This window comes from Rattus rattus, chromosome 4, assembly GCF_011064425.1.
Source record: "Rattus rattus isolate New Zealand chromosome 4, Rrattus_CSIRO_v1, whole genome shotgun sequence".
NCBI lineage: Eukaryota > Metazoa > Chordata > Mammalia > Rodentia > Muridae > Rattus > Rattus rattus.
The window spans coordinates 80,541,567-80,552,697 of NC_046157.1; positions in this window are offsets into that span (position 1 = coordinate 80,541,567).

An 11,131-nucleotide genomic window follows, 5' to 3' on the forward strand; every position below is an offset into this window, starting at 1 on the left:
GAGCTGCACCAGAACTTCTCGGATGCAGGGAAGAGAGACACTAGATGGGCCTTGCACCTACAAATGATCACACTCACACACACACACACACACACACAATTTGTTTAACCTTTCTATCACCCCCTTACAGTTCTATTTATCTGTAACTTGCCACCACAGTTATGTGATTTAGAATATGATCATTTGGGAAACAAATTATCTTTTGAAATCGAACGACAACTTCCTGAGGGAGTGTCATCTGGATGTCCTCCCCATCCCTTTTTTTTTCCCACAAAATGAATGAACACTCCTAAAAAAAAAATCATAGAAAAAGGAACCAATGTGTGAACTCAGATGTTGGTCAGAATTTAGATTCCATCTTGCCCAAGTTAGAATCAGTACCACAAATCAATCAGTACCCAACAATAAATGCTGGTTCGGATGTATAAATTGAGATATTCTCTTTGTTGATGGGAATGTAAGTTTGTGCAGCCCTATAGAAAATAATACAAAAGTTCCTTGAAAGAAAAGGAGGGAAGGAAGGAAATGAGAGAGGAAGGAAGAAGAGGAGGAGGAAGAGAAAGAAGTAGAGGAGGAAGAGGAGGAGAACCAGTGTATGACCTAACAATGACTTCCGAGTATGTAGCCAAAGGAGGCCAAACCAGCAATCAGCAGACTCAAGGAACTATTCAGGAGAGAACAAACTCATGTTCAAGGATTAAAACACACGGCTGGTTCTGGAGCCAAGTATGAGTGGCTGTGGCCCAGAAACACAGATTTCAATCTCTCCAAATACCATGCTCTAATGAGGTAGCATTTTAATGAACTTTCTATAGTAACAGAAGAAAGAAATCCACAAATCAAGACACTATTCAAATGCAGTAACAGATGACTGCAGCAGGAAGGTGGGTCATAGCAAGACAGGGAGAACTCGGCTATAGCTATAGGTCACAGATGCTATTCTTGGCCCTTTGATTGGTGGAGAATCAGGGTTTCGTGAGTACAGCCCAAGGGTGTTTTAATTCATAAGGATGGTAGATCTGGCTTTCTCTGTTAGGTTCAACATAGATAGGATGGGATTGGGGTTTATTTTGTGAGCTAAAGATAGGCCCAGATAAAAATATCGTTAAGCTTCAGGCCTGCAATATCCCTAATCCCACACCACTGGAATCCCAATCAGTCCATTAGCCTTTGCGGACACAGCGTTTGTCCAGGGATTCTTGTCCACCTACTTACATAGAGCCGTGCTTACAGCAACACTATCCAGAACAGCCAACAGATGGAACTGGTCTACACACGCATCCATCAACAGACTAGTAAAAACAACTGTGGTATATGGAGTGTCATTCAGTCATAAAGAAGGGAATCCTGTTATTCACAGCAGAACGGATGAAATTCGAAGACGACGTGTTAAGCAAAATAAGGCAGACACTTGTGGTTTGTCCCCAAGTTTCTTCAGTTTTGATTTAAAAGAATTGACATGAATGTTGAATACTGATTCACCCCAGAGGTTGGGGAAGGGTTGGTGGGGAGGGTAGCATGGAGAAGAGTACTTCCGTGTGATCAGTACATGCTGCAGGCATGTGTGGAAACATGACGAATCTCACTAACATGCATGGGATGATAAAGACAGAGACAGTCTGGCTGTGTCACTCACTCTCAGAACTTATGGTTGATATATTGTGCAGATTCACACGGTAAACTGTGAGACCGAAAAGCCTTCTGTATTCCTAGCCTGCTCGCTATGCAAAGGCAACCAACAGGACAGGCTCTGTCGTTTTGTTCTCTGAAAAACCAATCTGAGGTACATAGGATCGAATTATGAATTGGCTATAATCCTGGCTCGAAACTATTCATTGGTCTGTAAGTAAACTGCCATTCATGAATTTTTAATATCCGTGCTTGTAGTCTTTCCCCCTCTAGCCCTCTAGCATGAAGATTTTAACAAGTTTCAATGCAGTTTTCTATCCATCTCAGAACCCCATTCTTCTACCTCAAGTAACCACCACCATGAATCCTATATTTACCATTTCCTTAATTCTGCTCATATGACCGTCTTAGGTTTATTTTTATTTGTGTGTGTATGTGTGTGTGTATGTGTGTGTATGTGTGTACGTGTGTGTGTATGTGTTTGTGTGTCTGTGTGTGAGAGTGTTTGTGTGTATGTGTGCGTTGTGATGGTTGTTTGTGTATGTATCTGTTCCGGTATGTATGTTCCTGTATGTGTGCATGTGTGAGTGTGTATGTGTGTGTGTATGTGTGTATGTGTGTGTGTGTGTGTGTGTGAGTGTGTGTGTGTGTGTGTGTGTGTGTGTGTGTGTGTGTGTGTGTGTGTGTGTGTGTGTGTGTGTGTATGTGTGTGTGTGTGTGTGTGTGTGTGTGTGTGTGTGTGTGTGTGTGTGTGTGTGTGTGTGTGTGTGTGTGTGTGTGTGTGTGTGTGTGTGTGTGTGTGTGTGGTGTGTGAATGAATGCTGCCTGTATAAGATGCCCTCAGAACCCAGAAGAGGGCGTTAGATCCCCTGGAGCCGGAGTTACAGGCAGGCGTGAGCCACCTGCTGCAGGAGGTGAGACCCTCAGGGAGGGCGGTACGTGCTCTTAACCACTGTGCCACCTCCCCAGCCCTCATGTAGACCAGTTGCACTTGAGATTTTAATTTCATAAAAATACATAGAAGGACAATGAATCAGCTCAGCAGGTAAGGACACCGAGCCTGACCACCCACCATGTGATAGGAGAAAAATGACTCCTTCAAGTTCTTCTGACTGCTACACATGTGCACATGCGTGCATGTGTGCACATACACACCCAATAAATGTAATAAGGTTTTAGTGCATGTGGCATTGAAGTGTGCATATGTATATGTGTGTGTGTTTAGTAATATAACTAACATGCATAAATCTTTAGATTTATGTTTTCGCTATATTTACATTGCTAAGTTTCACACACCTTTTTATGTCATAGTCATTTGGGCCCCTGCTAAATAACCTCCCACCAAGGCAAACTCATGTTGATTTTCAGTCCTTCTGGGACTACTGTAAACATTTGTGCTACAGCAGTGTCTACACATCTCATATTATATAAGCACCGGTCAGTATAGGTTATGATATGTTGTAATAATAACCTTCAAAATCACAGTAGCCTGAGATTAAAGAGGTGCCTTTCTCACCCAGAAGTGTGCCCTTTGCAGTCAAAAGGCAAGACTCTGTTCCTTCTTGTCACTCACGTGTGTGACATGACACTCTGCGTGTGGCGGGGGTGACACTCCTGTGAATGACGTAACACTTGTGTATGTGAGACATGACACTCCTGTGAGTGTCGTGACAAAATAGTACTCAAATTTTAGCAATGGATGGAGAATCTAGGATCTGCCTCTCAGACACAGGTGCCTTTCATTCACAAGTCATTGTCCCAATGCAGCTGTGACCGCCACCCAAATACTGGTGCCAACATAAACATAAACATTTAGCCAGAATAAGGGATCAGCCATATTTGGAAAAGAGAAGATTCAGCTATATAAGTTAGTCCAGATGTTTAATTTTACTCCAGAAGTCTCCTACCTACACATACACAAAAACCGTTAACATTGTAACATTTTAGAAAAAGATAATGTTATATGTATACAGTTGTCTGCATACATGTTTGTGCACCACAGGCATGCAGCACAGGAGGAAGCCAGAAGATGGCCTCAGATTCCCTGGCAGATTATAGGCAGTCATGAGCTGCCCTGTGGGTGCTGGGCACTGCACCCAGTGACCTGCAAGGGCCTTCGGTGGCCTTAACTGCTGAGGTGTGTCTCTAGCTCACTGTGACGTTTATTAACACTCTCTTCCCAACGTGAATGCACCAGTTCATAATAATTCCAGTTCAGTTTTCCAATTGTGAGTGAAATTTAAAATAGCTCCCAATTAAATAGGTCTAAAGTAATGTCTCATTGTGACTGGTTGGCATTTTATAATCACTTGATAAATATTTCCTTATATTTTCTGGCTTACATCTGTTTTCTATTTGCTATTAGAGTTTTCAGTATTCTAAATATTAATCTACACCAGTGTCTATTGCAGAAATGGGAGTTTGCGATAACCACTTACGAATGGACAGAAGTCCTCACGAGTCAAGTTTAAGAATATTCTTTTTTTTTTTTTTAGAATTATTATTAGTGGTATTTATTATTAGTCATTTCCAGGTAATCTGTAACAGAAACATTGCCCACCTCTGCATTTCTTTTTTTTTTTGGGTTCTTTTTTTTTTTTTCAGAGCTGGGGACTGAACCCAGGGCCTTGCGCTTCCTAGGCAAGCGCTCTACCACTGAGCTAAATCCCCAGCCCAAGAATATTCTTTAAAAATACTTTATGTTACGTGTAGCAATACCGTTTACATGCTAAATGACACTAGGATAGAATAATATTATAATTAAAACTTTATTTTAGATTTTTGTGTTTGAGTCTATGTGCATGTACACCATGAGTATGTAGTGCCCGCAGAGACCAGAAGAGAGTGCTGTTCCTAGAACTGGAGTTACAGTCAGTGGTGAGCTGCCGTGTGGATGATATCATTGAACCTGGTGTGGATGATGTCATTGAACCTGGTGTGGATGATGTCATTGAACCTGGTGTGGATGATGTCATTGAACCTGGTGTGGATGATGTCATCGAACCTGGTGTGGATGATGTCATTGAACCTGGTGTGGATGATGTCATTGAATGTGGTGTGGATGATGTCATTGAACCTGGTGTGGATGATGTCATTGAACCTGGACCGTCTATGAGAACGGGCAGTGCTCTTAGCTGCTGAGGCAACACTCGAGTCGCCCCTCCCCCCTTGACTCACTATAGCACCACGGAGATTCTGATGCTGAAATGACCCCTCTTGTACTGTCACTTTATTGGAGAACATACTTGGCCACTTGACATTCCGTATAAAATTTACACTCATCTTATTGAGTTCTATAAAATCCCCAGCCGTAAGCTTTCAATCGATAAACATGCTATAATTTCCCATTTATTAAGATCTTTAAAAATATTTCTTAAGACCCATTTTCCCTATAGAGGCCTTTATGTTCTTGTACGGCTTACTTTCAAATCCTTCCACTCTATGATGGTGTTGTAAATGGTGTCATTTTAATTACATTTCCTTGTTTGCTGCTGGCCTGCAGATAAACAACCAATTTCAAGGCACTCTTCGGATAAACCACTCTTGTATCTAGTCACCTTAATACACATCATTATAATAACAAGCCTGTAGATTACTTTGAGTTTATATTGCCCAAATAATGACAGTTTTACTTCCTCCTTCCTGATCCTTATGTCTGTATTCTCATTTTATTGCCCTAGCTAGGATCTTCAATACAAATAGAATTAGTTACATTGAAAACTCTTGTTTCAGGGGCTGGAGGGATGGCTCTTTGGTTAAGAGAGCTTGCAGCTCTTCCAGAGGATACAAGTTCAATTCCCGGAATTCATGTCAGACCTCTCACAACCACCAGCTTCAGAGTCTGCAACGCCCTCTTCCAGCCTCCTTATTCTCCCACTTACATGTGGTAGACACTCACAGACACTCACGTGTGCAGACACACGTACTCACGTACATGCATGCCCATACAATGTACACACACACAAATACACACTCACTCACACACAGACTCAAATACACAAAGAAATCTTTTTAAAAAAGATCTTGTTTTGTACCTTATTTCAAGGTCAATTCTTTAGCACTTCCCAGTTAGAGCAACCGTAAGGTGCTGTTATCTGCTTCCTTTACATTGTGAGGTAATTGCTGAGAAGCGTGGGGAGCTGAAATCCTAACCTCGCTGGAAACAAGTTCGTTTGTCACAGCTTTAGAGACAGCAGAAGATGGAGATCTGGGTAAGAGGCAGTTAGTGTCCACGACACAAGGAGAAGTCAGCATTGCTCCTGTTCGCTTGTGTTCGGCCGACCCCGGGATCCCAGGAATGTGACACAGGCAGCCACATGTACTTAGTGCTAGCACAAGCCAACAGGAGCAACATCTGCCTTCAGGTAAGAAGTTTACTTTATTGTGCGAGATAGTAAAAGCCTCCCATCCACCCGGAAACAAGACCCTTCCTCTGTGTGTGTCATGTATGCTTTGTGAACTGAGGCCAGAGATCTACCTCAGGTACTGTCCTTCATCTGCTACCCACCTAGTGTTCTGAGACCGCCTCTCATTGGACTGATGCTCACTGATATGTTAGGCTGGCTGGCCGGCAAGCCCCGGAGATCCTCCTGTCTCTGCCTCCCCAACACTAGGGAAATAACCGAGTGTCACCCACACTTGGCTTTTTAAAACATGGGTTTTGGGTGTCGAACCCTGGTCCTTATGCCTGTGCAGTGACTTCATTGACTGAGATATCTTTACAGCCAATATTTCATCTTTTGGGGTTATTTTCTATGCGATACTATGAGACCCAAAGTTTGGGGAGCCTCAGATGTGCTCAAACACAAGCGCCATTGACCTCGGATTAGTTTTTGATAGCAGATTAATTCATAGATTTTTCTAGTATTGGATTGTTTTTTTATGCATACCCAGGATGAAAATGGTGTATCTTTTTGGACACTTAGTGATATTGAAGAGTCTGGAACCCGGGTTCCCTGTTTATCATTGTGGTTTTGCCTCAGTAGATTTGGTCAAGCTGAGAAATACCCTTTCCCAATGCCTAGGTTCCATGCAATAGGGTGGTCTATTCCTTAAGAACTCAGTAGAATGCCTTTGTAAAATCTTTCAGCGCTGGTCTTTTCTTTGAAGATTTTTAAACTACTATTACAATTTCTTGCTAGTTGTAAGGGCACTGTGTCAAACAGAACAATGGGCATTAGACATCTGGTAAGGGGCTAAAGATAACCTAAAGTAGTGTGGCTGAATCAACAACATTTCAGGTCCCCACCATCACAAAAATTACAATCATTTAATCATTGCAATCATTTAATCAGTCTCCTATAGTCTTCAGCACAGGTGTGTGTGTGTGTGGGGGGGAATCAGTCCACAGGACCTTAACATATTTGTAGTGTATAAAGACTATATTGATAAATTATGAATTATGTTGTCTAAAAGTTTATAATTTATAAACTACTTATAAAATATTTGTAGTAGTTAAGATAGTCATTACCAGTACACTTACTTATAAATTAGTCACAAACGGGCATCGTGACACTTATCTGTATTTACGAAGAGCGTCCACACTGTTTCTTTTGAGGAACAAGGAACCCCGTGATTAGATGGGACACATCCTAAAGACAGACACTGAAAGGCCACCTGGCCCACAGAGGCATTGCCTGTTCCGTGGGAGAAACATCCCTCCCATTTCCTGGGGAGCGGCCACAGGAGCAGCTGGCCTAGATGCTGCAGCACCTGCCGCTCCATCAAATCAGCGTGAGCACAGCCAGGGTCTGGCAGCAGCCTCCAGCCAGCTGTGAGGAACAAGCCCGCATGACTCGTGCAGTGAGCTTGCCCATAGCCCAGGTGATGTAACGGATGGGCTGTCACCGGCTCATAAAGGAGAGGGACGGCATCTCTGCTCTGACTCAGTCACAGACCCTGTGGATTCCGGGCCCTGAGGCCTCATCGGTGGGGGAGTCTCAGCCTCCCCAGCAGTGCCAGCATCCTTGTTAAATATTTAAACTTCATTTGCCAGAGCAGCGGGATGGAGGCTTCTAAGGAGGGCAATGCCTGTTGTGTCTGGGGACATTGTTCTAGCCCTTCCACAGAGCCACATCTTTCAGGAGGCTTTAATTTCCTCCCTGAAATGCTGCCAGGTCTGTGGGGGAACAGGATTGATGAAGGGAAGTGGGGACAGGGCAGAGAAGAGAAAGAGTTAAGATTGGGGGGAAAGTCGCTTCCTGCCAATTGCTGCTCACAGACAACTGGGAGAAATACTGGCTCCATTCTTCAGTGTTTTACAGTTTACAAAACACTTCTATATCCATTCTTAATCCTCCACAGACCTGTGAGGTCTGACTTCTTCAGTTATAAATTAGATACATTTAGCATTTTGAGAGCATTTCTCGAGTCCTAAGACGTGAGGGTCCCCAGACAGAGCTGTCCCATCAACTCTGAGTAGCTGAAGCGGCTGCTTCTCTTAGCTGAATCCCACATGCACAGCAGGACTTAGCACTGAATGGAACTATTAAGACCCAAACCAGAGCGGAGACCCAAACCAGAGCGGAGACTTGGTTCAGTTGGGAGAATGCCTACCAAGCACGAAGCCCTGGGTTTGATCCTCAGTACTTAAAATGCTATGTTAATGAATGCCTGTATTCCCAGCATTCAGAAGGGGGAGGCAGGAGGATCTGAAATTTAAGGCAATCCGCAGTTATGTAGCAAGTCTGAGGCCCGCCTGGGCTACAAAAGAAAATCCTGTTTAAAAAAAAAAAAAAAAAAATCCCAGCAGGCAACTGTTTACCAAAGGGCGGGGGACGGGGGGGAGCAGGAGGAGGGTGAAAGAAAGGAGGGAGAAGGGAGGAGGTAGAGAAAAAGGAAGGGATGGGAGGAAAGAAGTGGGCAAACAGAGAGGGGAGGGATGGGAAAAGGAGAGGGGAGAAGAAATAGGAGGAAGGAAACAATGTTTCATTCTTTGGCTCCTGCTGAACAATCCCGGGGCCCTGCACAGCTCCAGGTAAGAATCCAGTGAGCTCAGTATCCCCTCCACTGTGCAGAGAGAGGGACACACATCAGGACATGTGCTTGGGCTTCCCTTTCTGGTTTCCTGTAATCTCTCTTCTCTGAATTTCCAATGACCACTCCTCACAAACAGCCTTGGGCTGTGTTTCTGTGGTTTTCAAGCACAGATCACCTTTCAGCCTCCTTCCCCGCCAAGTCAGCTCTGTGGGCAAGAGAGAGATGACTGTGGTCAGTGCTTTGCTAATGGCCACTGCAGCTGACTAACTCAGTGACTTGAAATGGAGGTTCACTCCCTGTCTTAAAGGCCAAAAGTGAAACAAGGGACTTTAGGAGGCCTGCTCCTGCTGAGGGCTGAGAGCTCCCTCCCAAACCCACCTGGCTCTATAGGTAACATCCCTTGGCTTGCCTTAGCTTAAGCTCACACTGGCCTCTGATCTCCATGTGTCAGACTCCTGCTAACTCCCCTCAGAGGCTGTGCTTGGCTTCTCAGAGGAATAGAACAGATAGTGTTGAGAAGAAGCAAAAGAAACATATTCCAAGCACTTCCATTTCATTTTCTGACTTCATTTAATCATAGGGAGAAACTAAATTCAAGGTCCTAGGCCTTGGGGGAGCTGGGAACTTTCCTACAGCTGAATAGCTTCTTTTGTTAACAGTTGTCTGAGTCTAGACATCTCAGGGACAACTTGCAAGGAGACAGCTGTCTGAATCCAGACGTCTCAAGGACAACTTCTCCATCTTGTTGGCAGGGTCAAGCCTAGGAATGAACACCTATCCCACTTCTCCCGATGTTTTCTTAATTGTCTGTTAACGGTAGAGACTATAGAAATTGCTGCTATCTAAACCAAGGTGTGTAAGTTATAATACTATGTAATCAATTTCCTATTATGTCCTAATTAGCTACACACAGCTGACCCACTCCTTTGATCTCTTGTCACTTGAGCTCTGTACCTGATATGTATGGGCATGAATTAAGGACCTTGAAGCCAGATGCCCTGGACAGATCAGTCCCACAGATACCCCCTTGCTTAGCCCACAACATCAAAATACAATTGGCTGACACTGCAGCTCATCTCAGATCACCTCTCGCATTGTGTTCCCAAACATTAGACATGTACAACCTCCCTTCTGGGACAGTTCAGAACCCGAACTGGCCACCTCCCCGAGTGCTCAGAAAATAAAGCTTCCATTTTTAAGCTTCTGTATCTGAAGTAAGTTTTCTTGGCTTCCACCCTGAACCCAAGGATAGTATGGGAACAGGATTCATTCGATTGGCCTACAGGCTATGATCCAGGGAGTCCAACGTGGCTGGCTGCACTCTGAAGAGGCTGACAACCTGGGAGCTGCTGAGCCCAGGGAGCCTAGGATCAGGAGTTCTAATCTAGCACTGAAGGGCTGAAGGATTTCTGAAGGGTCGCTAGTCTGCAATCTGCCTTGGAAGACATTGGAGACTGATGTTGATGCCTCTTTGTATATGGGATGCCTCTGGAAGGCTCTGTGCACTCTGGAGGAAGGGATTCTCACCCCGGTTATCCTTCCTGGAAATGCCTTCACAGACCAGACAGGACAGTAGGACAGTGTGTGTCTTACTCACTTCCCAAACCAATAACATTGATAATTAGGCGTAGCCATCATCACTGAGCTAGGACCTGTCCTAGGTCAGGATGGTGTCTCATCTAAAACGATCCCTAACCTCATTTTCAAATGAAAGGGGGTGCCTTCCCCCCACCCCAGCCCCCAACTTAGCACAACTCCCGTTTGGACAAAATATGGAGATAGGCCTCGAGCTGAAAATCTCACGGTTTGAAAACTTGGCATGCAGCTGAGGAAAGGAGATACCGGAAGAAAGTAGTTCTAAGAGAGAAAAGCCAGGTGGAAGGGGGGCAGACAACCCAGATGCAAGGTTTGGAAGACGCTGGGTATGTGCGGTTCCCTTACCCAGAGCCCAAGGCACAAGGGTTGGGGTGCGGAGTAAAGTCTATGGACCAGGAAGACCTCTGATAGGAGCCTTGCTGGCCCAGCCCGGAACAGAGGATGCGGGCAACCTCTTCTAGACCTAACAGTGGCAGTGCATCAATGAGACGGAAACACCAAGCTTCTAGATGTCGTAATAAAAGTTTATGAGAACCAGAACTTCTTGAACAGTCCGAGTGCTTTTCCATTATGATAGGGGCCGTCCCAAATCTAATTAAAATATACAGGGACAGCCAGATATTTTAAGTTACACATACGCCATCCCCTACTTTATGAACTTGGAGAAGCACAGTGTTGCTGTAATTAGGGGACACACACAAAAAAAAAAATAACTACAAAACCACCATTACATTTAACGTTCGCAGAAACGAATTATATTCTGCTTTTAATTCGCCAGGCTTTCCATTTTCCCACGTCAAAGCACATTTCATCATTTGGCTGTATAGAATTTCCGTAATTTAATCACCGCTGGGTATCTGAATTGTATTTCTATTTTTTTCCTATCCTAAGTGCTGCAATACATGCTTTCTTATATTCTTGCCTAATG